This window comes from Microtus ochrogaster, chromosome 17, assembly GCF_000317375.1.
Source record: "Microtus ochrogaster isolate Prairie Vole_2 chromosome 17, MicOch1.0, whole genome shotgun sequence".
Lineage (NCBI taxonomy): Eukaryota > Metazoa > Chordata > Mammalia > Rodentia > Cricetidae > Microtus > Microtus ochrogaster.
The window spans coordinates 96,730-105,681 of record NC_022019.1 but is presented as its reverse complement, the minus strand read 5'-3'; the positions used below and the strand labels follow the sequence as shown (position 1 = coordinate 105,681).

The following is an 8,952-nucleotide window of genomic DNA, read 5'->3' as shown; positions in this document are numbered from 1 at the left end:
ATGCCTGGTGTCATACTTCAGAAAAAGAAAACTAAAAGAGCCTTAGATTTCACTGATTCTCAAGAAAATGAAGAAAATCTTCTGAATATAGAGGATCTGAGATTGACCAGCTTGTTCCTGCTGCACAGTCCTCACCAATAAACTGTGAGAAGGGAGAGAGTGCTCGTTACCATTTGTGGGACTAAATAATGTCCGCAACACTTGCTATCTGAATAACATTCTTCAGGTGTTATATTTTTGTCCTGGTTTTAAATCCGGAGTAAAATACTTATTTAATATTATTTCAAGGAAGAAAGAAGCTATGAAGGATGACTCTAATCAAAAAGATAAGGGAAGCTGCAAAGAAGATCCTTTGGCAAGCTTATATGCAGTTTACAGTCCTTAATAATTTCAGTTGAACAACTTCAGGCTAGTTTTCTCTTTAATCCAGAGAAATATACAGATGAACTTGCTACACAGTCAAGGCGACTGCTTACCACACTCAGGGAGCTCAACCCTATGTATGGAGGTCATCTACAGCATGATGCACAGGAGTGTTCTAGTGTATTCTAGGAAACATTCAAGAAACATGCCAATTCCTGAAAAAGGGATGAAAAGAAAAGTTTGCCTCAATTATCTACAGACAGAAGAAAAATCTCATCAGAAAGAGGAAATGAGAGGAGTCAACAGCACAGATATTGGCAGTTAGAGGAATCTGGAGGACTTTAAAGAAAAATTCCCAAAAGGAAACTGGAAAAGGAAAAGTGACAGTGAGCCTGGTAACATGAAGAAGAAAGTTAAGTTGTCCAAGGAATCCCAGTCACTGGAAGAGAACCAGAGACAAGCTAGATCAAAAAGAACAGCTGCTGGCAACACATTAGAGGCTTCTCCTAACATTGTCCCCAAGTGTGTTTCTGAATATGAGAGTGTAAGACCCTCCCAAAAGAAATCAAAAGTTAAAATAAATTGGCTAAAATCTACAACTAAGAAACCCAGAATTCTTTTTAAGTTCTGAAGTCTACGGAAAATAATAACAAACCAGCGATCCAAAGGACAATCTAAAGAAAATGAGTCTGATCTTGTTGAGGACCCAGGGAAACATGAAGGTGATTCTACAGCTAATGGTGGTACAGTCGACTCTCCAGGAGGCAGTGGTACACCTGTGGCTGCTAGTGATAGAAAGCCCGTAAACAAATGTGCAAAACAAATTAGTTTTGAACTCGTAGAGAAATTATTTCAAGGTCACCTAGAATTAAGGACTCGCTGTTTGGAATATAAAAGCTTAACAGAAAGAGGAGACGATTTCCAGGATATTCTTGTCCCGGAACTGTAAGAGGAGCTTTCTAAAGTTGAGGAGAGCTCTGAAATTTCTCCAGCGCCAAAAACAGAAATGAAGACCTTGAGATGGACAATTTCACAATTTGCTTCAGTGGAAAGAATTGTAGGGGCAGACAAATATTTCTGTGAAAATTGCCATCATTATACAGAAGCACAGAGAAGGCTCTTATTTGATAATATGCCTGAAGTTATCACTATCCGTCTGAAGAGCTTTGCTGCCAGTGGCTTGGCGTTTGGTTGCTATGGTGGTGGACTTTGCAGGATCAACACTCCTTTGTTGACACCTCTTAAACTGTCCCTAGAAGAATGGAGCACAAAGCCAACTATTGACAGCTATGGATTATCTGCTGTTGTGATGCACAGTGGCATTACCACTGGCAGTGGGCACTATACTACTTCTGTTAAAGTCACTAACCTTAACAGTCTGGAACTGGATAAAGAGAATTTTGTGCTTGACCAGATGTGTGAGATAGTAAGTCAGAGCCACTGAATGAAGAAGCAAGGCGGGTGGCTGAAGATTATGAAAATGAAGTATCAGTTAGAGTTGGTGGAAACACCCAACCAAGTAAAATTTTGAATAAAAAAAATGTAAAAGCTGTTGGACTTCTTGGAGGACAAAAGAACAAAGCAGGTTATGAGCCACAGAGCAAAGCAGATTATGAGCCGTACAACAACGTGTCTGATCCTGGTAAGGCTTCAGGGACAGCATTTGCTGAAAACAGAAATTCTGAAACTAATGATACTGATGGGACCCATGAATCTGACAGGAACAAGGAATCCAGTGACCAAACAGGCATTAACATGAGTGGATTGGAGAACAAAATTTCATATGTAGTGCAAAGCTTAAGTATGAGGCGAAGTGGTTGCATTTTGATGATTCTGAAGTAAACGTTACAGAAGAAAAGGACTTTTAAAATTCTCTTTTCCCTTCTACATCTCCTACAGCTACTCCTTACTTGTTATTTTATGATAAATTATAGTGAGTATATTTTTCTTGTGTATATATTAAACAGATCTAGATAAACATTGGTAAAGTTGATTACACTTTAGAGTCTTTAATTTATCTTTTGAAGCTACTGGATATTTGTTTGTCTCTCTAGGCTTTCATATAAATAGTAAGATTTTAAATACTGAAAACCATGTTAATTTTTAGAATCATTTTCCTTAGTAGAGACTAGTGATGCATAAGCTTCTGGGAACAAACTTGTATAGGTACTAAATAATCCAAAATAGAAGCTTGAAAGCAGTTAACACTTTTGGATTTACACAATCTTATGTGTTTTCTTTTTAAAATAAAGTGCTTCTATTCTTCATATTTTGGGGTAATTATCTACTTGATATTTATAGGTCTGGCTTTTTCACCTGAGAAACAGAATTTCATTCAGTGTATTTAGTTTTATAGTAGTCATGGAGCCACATCTTTGGGCTGTACCAGAGGTATGTAGTCTACATATTCACAATGATATATATTTTGTGCCTCCAATAATTTTGAAAAATATCTCAGAAAACCCTCTATCTTCATAAGAATTTTATATGTATTTATGAAGATGACTCTAGTCAATCTTTTGGGCATGACTATTTTGTATCCCTTCATATTTATTCTGCACAATCTGTATATAGTTCATCAACTTAGAGGTGAGACCTTTAACTTTCTTTTTAAAACTGGGAGGTCAATAAAATTTAAGCTGTTTAACAAAAATAGTAATAATAATTTTAGAACCTACCCACTAAGTAGCTGAGGCATATTTATCAAGTGCATTCCATTTGAAGCTTGCTCTTATTATTCAGCACCTTTTAAAGCATTGTGGAGAAAATTGAAATGTCTCCACATGACAAAAAACAAGCACAATTTGTAAAATCATTCTTTGACCATTCCCTTATTTTAACCATGTAAAGCAAGCAGTGAAGACATGGTTCAGTGGGTAAAGTGCTTGTTATACAGACATAGGATCTGAGTTCAGATTTCTGACTTCCCATGGGGGTGAGTGAGCAGAGTATTGCAATGCCTGCCAGTAGACCCAACATCAGAAGGCAGAGAAAACTGAATCTTGATGCCTTACTGTCTGGCTTGTCTAGCCAGCTGATGAGTTGAATGTCCAGTGACAAACCCTGATCAAAAAATAAAGAGTGATAGAGGAAGATACACAACATTGACCTTCAGTCAACACACATGCATACTCATAAAAACATGCATCCACATGTACATGCACACACACACACACACACACACGAGACTGCTCTGTCATTTCCTGGCCACCCAGACCTGAATAATCACACAAAACTATATTAACTACAACACTATTTGGCCTATTATCTTAGGCTTCTTATTAACTAAGACATCTTAATTTAACCCATTTCTAATAATCTGTGTATCATCACAAGGCTGTGGCTTATAGGGTCAGGGTCAGTTTCTGTTCTGATGTCTTTCTCCTTTGGTTTCTCCATGGTGCCTCTGACTCTGCCTACTCTCTCTGTAGTGTGTCTTCCAGCTTGGTTATATTCTGCCCTGTCATAGGCCTTAAGTAGCTTCTTTATTAACCAATGGTAATAAAACATATTCATAGTATACAGAGAGGAATCCCACAGCATTTCCCCTTTTCTGTCTAAATAAAAAGAAAGATTTTTAACTTTAACATAGTAAAATTACATGTAACAAAACAGATTCAAACAAGAATTATAGTTACAATATTTAGTCTATTTGTAACTGGCAAAATTAAAGAAATATCATCTATTTTGTGTTTGTGAGTATAAAGTTTCATATCTAATTTATCTTTTATCATAACTAAGAAAAACAATAACTAACTGTTTTCAACTCTTTAAAGACCCCAGAAATATATAATATTACCTAATTAAACATGAAGTACATTGTAAGCAACTTCCAAAACTTTAGAATTGACAGAGATATCTTGCTACCTGAACAGTCACACAAAGTTCTTCTGTAACATTGGGGCATCCATCTTCAGCCACCAGGCCCATAGTATCTGACAGACTTTTCTATGAAGCAGGAAATTGGAAAGGCTTTCTTGCCTATCTAGGCAGTTTGTCAGTCACTTTCTTTTATGTCCTGCAGAAAGTCTGGCAGTTTCTTCTGTGAAGCAGGAACTCTGAAGGGCCATCCCATCTTTTGGAATATTCAGCAGTCACTTTTCTGTGAGACCTGCCTGTCCAGTTCATATAGTATACCATCAAATAGTCCAGGCAAGAGCAGTTTCATGCCCAAATGGCTAACCTTGTAACACTGAAGGCAAATTTCATAACGAGTTTCTTCAATGCCCATCAACCTCTCTGAAGTAATTGGTGCTGCCAGAAGCAGACATGTCTCACTGTTGAGAAAAGTCTAAGTTATTAAAATATTTTAAATGCCATATTCTGTAGGTCTTTGAAATGCTGAAGATATATTTAACTGAAATATATCTCTATATATTTAGAAAACTTAACTAACATAATTAAAAGCTTGGTTATTACAGATGACTATTAATCTGCATTTCTTAACAATATACTACATTTTAAAATGAGCCGCACAAACACAATACCTTAAACAAGAGCAGAAATACTTATATAGTGTAACAAAGTTGACTTAAATCTTTATCATTAGACTAAGATCCATACCAGTGCGAAGTATTCATTTCTATATCGTATCTTTCATTAAGTGAAAACAAACATTTATAAACAATCATTTTGGGAATTTGGGAATTATTTTCTCCAAACTGCTTCCTGCTGTTTGCTGTGTGAAGTATTTTTAGGGTTCACAGAGACCTTTGTGTGTGTGTGGGGGGGGTGTTCCATCAAAACACATTAACCTGGAAGAAATCCACAGGTTCTCATCTTCTATAGAAATAAAAGTAGAACCTATTTTCCAAAGTAACATATCCTTAGATTTAAATTTTGAAGTCATGATATCTTTATGTTGGTTTAACTTAGCAACATCTAGAATCAAATGTCTAACTGCAGTCAAAAAATTCACAAAAAACTCAATAATATACATAATCCAGACTCTCTGTGTATATTCCACCTTTATGTGGCTTATTTTTCTTTACGATGAGTATTTAGTTCGGTCTTCTTATTAACTAATTCTTATATCTTAAATTAATCCATTTCTATTAATTTGTGTGTCACCACAAGGCTGTGGTCTACTAGGTAAGTTTTTGTTCTGGTGTCTTTCTCTCTCGGCCACTACATGGCATCTCTTTGACTCAGCCAACTCTTTCTATATATCTCTTCCAACCTGGCTATATTCTGCCCTGCCGCAGACTGAAGCAGTTTCCTTTTTACCAATGTTAATAAAACACATACACAGCATACAGAAGGGAGTTGTACACCACACACACACATGCACACGCATGCACACACACACACACACACACACACACACACACACACACTAAATGAATGGATAAATGAATAAATACGAAAAAACATAGGACAACTGACAGGTTCAACTATAAGATTTTTTTTTTTAACATGTGAGAAAGTTCCTTGTGGGAGGGGAGCACTTCGGCTTGGTTGGGTTTGGTTTGGTTTTTTGAATAGGATCTTATGTAGCTCAAACAGGTCTCAGATTTGTCATGTTGAGGACAACCCTGAATTCCTGACCCTCCTGCCTCCACCCTCCTGTGCTGTGTTTGCTGGAGTGTAACACTGTGCCCTGGCTTAAGTTTCTTCTTCTGGTGAGACAAAGCAGGTTTAATTTGTGGAAAGCACGGGAATCATTGTTGGCCAGTGGCTATGTATTATAGTTCTTAACTCTCTTTAGTCTGTCAGACATTTCATTGTGTCTCATTTTCTTTGTTTATGCTTTCTTATGTTCTGATATGTGTTCTGACACAATTTTTCACCATATAGACCTGGCTGGCCTGGAACTCACCATGTAGACCAGGTTAGCCTTGAACTCACAGAGCTCCATGTGCCTCTCCCTTTCAAGTGCTGAGATTAAATGTACTCTGAAATCTTGTTTATTAAAGTATTGATAGGAGTTTAGTTGCTATGAATATGCAACCTAAAATATCCACTTTTACCTCTGCCCTCCACAGAGGAAATTTGTAATAAATGAAATTATTAAATGAGTAGTGCTCATTTAATGGGCATAGTAGCCTGTTCCTGCAATCCCAACACTTGGGAGGCTGAGTCAGGAACATGAAAAGATGATCAAGGTCAGTGTTAATTAGAGAATGAGACCCTGAAGAAAGAAGAAAAGATAGGAAGAAAGGGAGGAAGGACGGGAGGAAGAGAGACAGAAAGAGGAAGAAAATGTACTGCTAAGAACCAACACTGATACACAACAGAAATGCTAGTCCATACAACCCAGGAGAGGTACCTGCTCTCCAATTCCCACCTGGCACAGCAGACTGAATGGAGTAAGGACAGAGCGTGGAGAGAATATTGAAATCTGTTTATTGGAACAGTCTAGACCTGCATGACAAAATCAAACAGCAGAAACTTTGGAGTCCATATGATATAAACCAGTTCTTGCCATCGACTGGCTGCATTTAACTTGGGCAATTCACCTTGCCTCTCTGGGTCATACCATCCAAAAACAAATAATGAAAATAATGTGCTCCATCAAGTGCTTTCTGTAATGCACCAGATAATTCCAGATCACCAAGGAGACTTGAAACAGTTAATGCCTTTCCCGTGTTCCTTCTTGGGCTTAGCTTAGCAAAAAGCAGGAGGTATTCTATCATTCTTTCAGACATCTGGACAGAGCCTAGGACCAGGGAATAAAAAAAACAACCAACATCAACAAAAACAAAAGCAGTAGAGGGGTTCAAGTGTTAGCAAGGGTCCTACACTGCTGGCATGTGAGAAAGGTTCTAGGAAGAATCTGTGGAGTGAAATGCTCATGGGAAGGGGGAAAACCTCAGGAGTTGGGTCTGCAAGGAAGGCACCAAACACTGAGATCCACTAGAGAGAAAAGGGTGCTTATCTATTATTACTGTGTTGTGGACAAGCACACTAAGCATACACTTCTAATACCGTTATCCTAAGAAAGCGTGTGTAATAGTAGAAGCTTAACTATTTGGAGGAGGCCTGTGAATGGGGAAGGTCTAGGAGTAGAATGAGGCCAATAGATGCCCTGTGACTGAGTACTGTCAATCACAATCATTGAGCTGGAGGCAGAGAAACATTTATCCTAAGACCGAGATTTAAGGGAACACTCCCAAGTAAACTAACAAGGAGAAGATAGGAGTTTGGTGATAAAAAAAAAAAAAAGACCCAATTTGAAACAGGATAGATACAAGAGCAAGGTCAGCTCTGGAGGACCAGCTGGCGCATGGAGCTGAGTCACTGTGACCTAATGCCAAGTCAGCAGAAGACAGGCTCTCTGATTGTTCCCCGGGCCTGGGGCAGGGCTAACTGCACAGATGGAATCCATGGGGACAATGTAGCACAGTTACCTGAGCTTGTGGAGAAAAGGACAAAGATTCTATGTAATTTCAGCCAGGAGCTTTCCAGCCAGTGGCAGAAGCCAAATTCTTAAGGCTGTTTTCAGAGTCTTATAACAGACACCAAATAGAGTACTTCTTTGTTGTTATGTCTCATCCATCCAGGAACTTATTCCAGTTTTCTATTGCTCCTAGGATCTATGAGTTAGAATCTATGAGTTGAACAAATCAGCTGTATCAGGCAAGCATGAGGCAATCTCAAATTAGAAACCCAGAGTCCAGAGTGTCAAGCTCTTCTCCACTGACTCAGAGTACTTGGGGCTGCTATGATTGGCAGTCAGCAGTTCCCCTCCCACTTGCCTTAAAAAATAACTAGCTGCTAATGACCATGACTTTGAGGCAGAATAAGATACTTGGAGAGAGAGGAGTGAGAAAGAGGGAGGGAAGGAGGAAGATAAAGAGAGAGAGAATGTATACATGTATACACAAAATATGCCATTTCACATTATTAAGTGTGAAATTGTGCAGCTAATATTAACTATGTTGCACAGCTAGGCACTCTATATACAGCTATCCACTGTCCACAGGCAGTGTGTGTGTGTGTGTGTGAGTTCAAACGCAGCAGACAGAAGGTAGAAACTGTGAATGCAGTGAACCTAGATTTCCAGTCGCTATTATTCCTGAAAAGCTGTTTTCTTTTTCCCCCAGAAACTGAGAACTAAAACATCTTACCACATTGTTCTCTCAGCTCAGCTCTCCATTGTAAAAGAAAGTCAAGCAAACTCCCTTGAAAATTTAAGCAAAAGCTCACATCCTCACCTTAATTATGGCATACTCTCTGCCAACGCTGAAGCTGGTTTTGTTAGGAGTGACTTCTGTGGGCTGCCATTAAAAAAAAAAGAAAGAGAGAGAGAGAGAGAGAGAGAGAGAGAGAGAAAAGAAATATCGCCATTTCTGGTTTCCTGAGAACATTGGCCTGATAGATTGAAATTAGGCACTCATTAAAACCATGACCTTTTCAAAGTAAGAGAGGGAGAGAAAGGATGAAATGAGAAATGTGGCAATGACATCCATCATCCAGGACCGAACCCTGTTCTCTGATCACAGCTCATCTGCTCATGCTTTCCGGAGAGTTCACCAGGCTAACACCAGAAAAGACATCAGGGATCAGCTATTCCATGACAGAATTAAAGACGCTTAAAGTCTTGATTGGACCAACATGCTCAACCACTCTTCTGCATACACTGGAGAA

General features: G+C 38.5%; 1 pseudogene; it reads left to right on the top strand.

Annotated features, from left to right (window-relative positions):
- Nucleotides 1-2,297, top strand: LOC101984100 (annotated as a pseudogene).
- The last annotated feature ends 6,655 nt before the right edge of the window (nucleotides 2,298-8,952 follow it).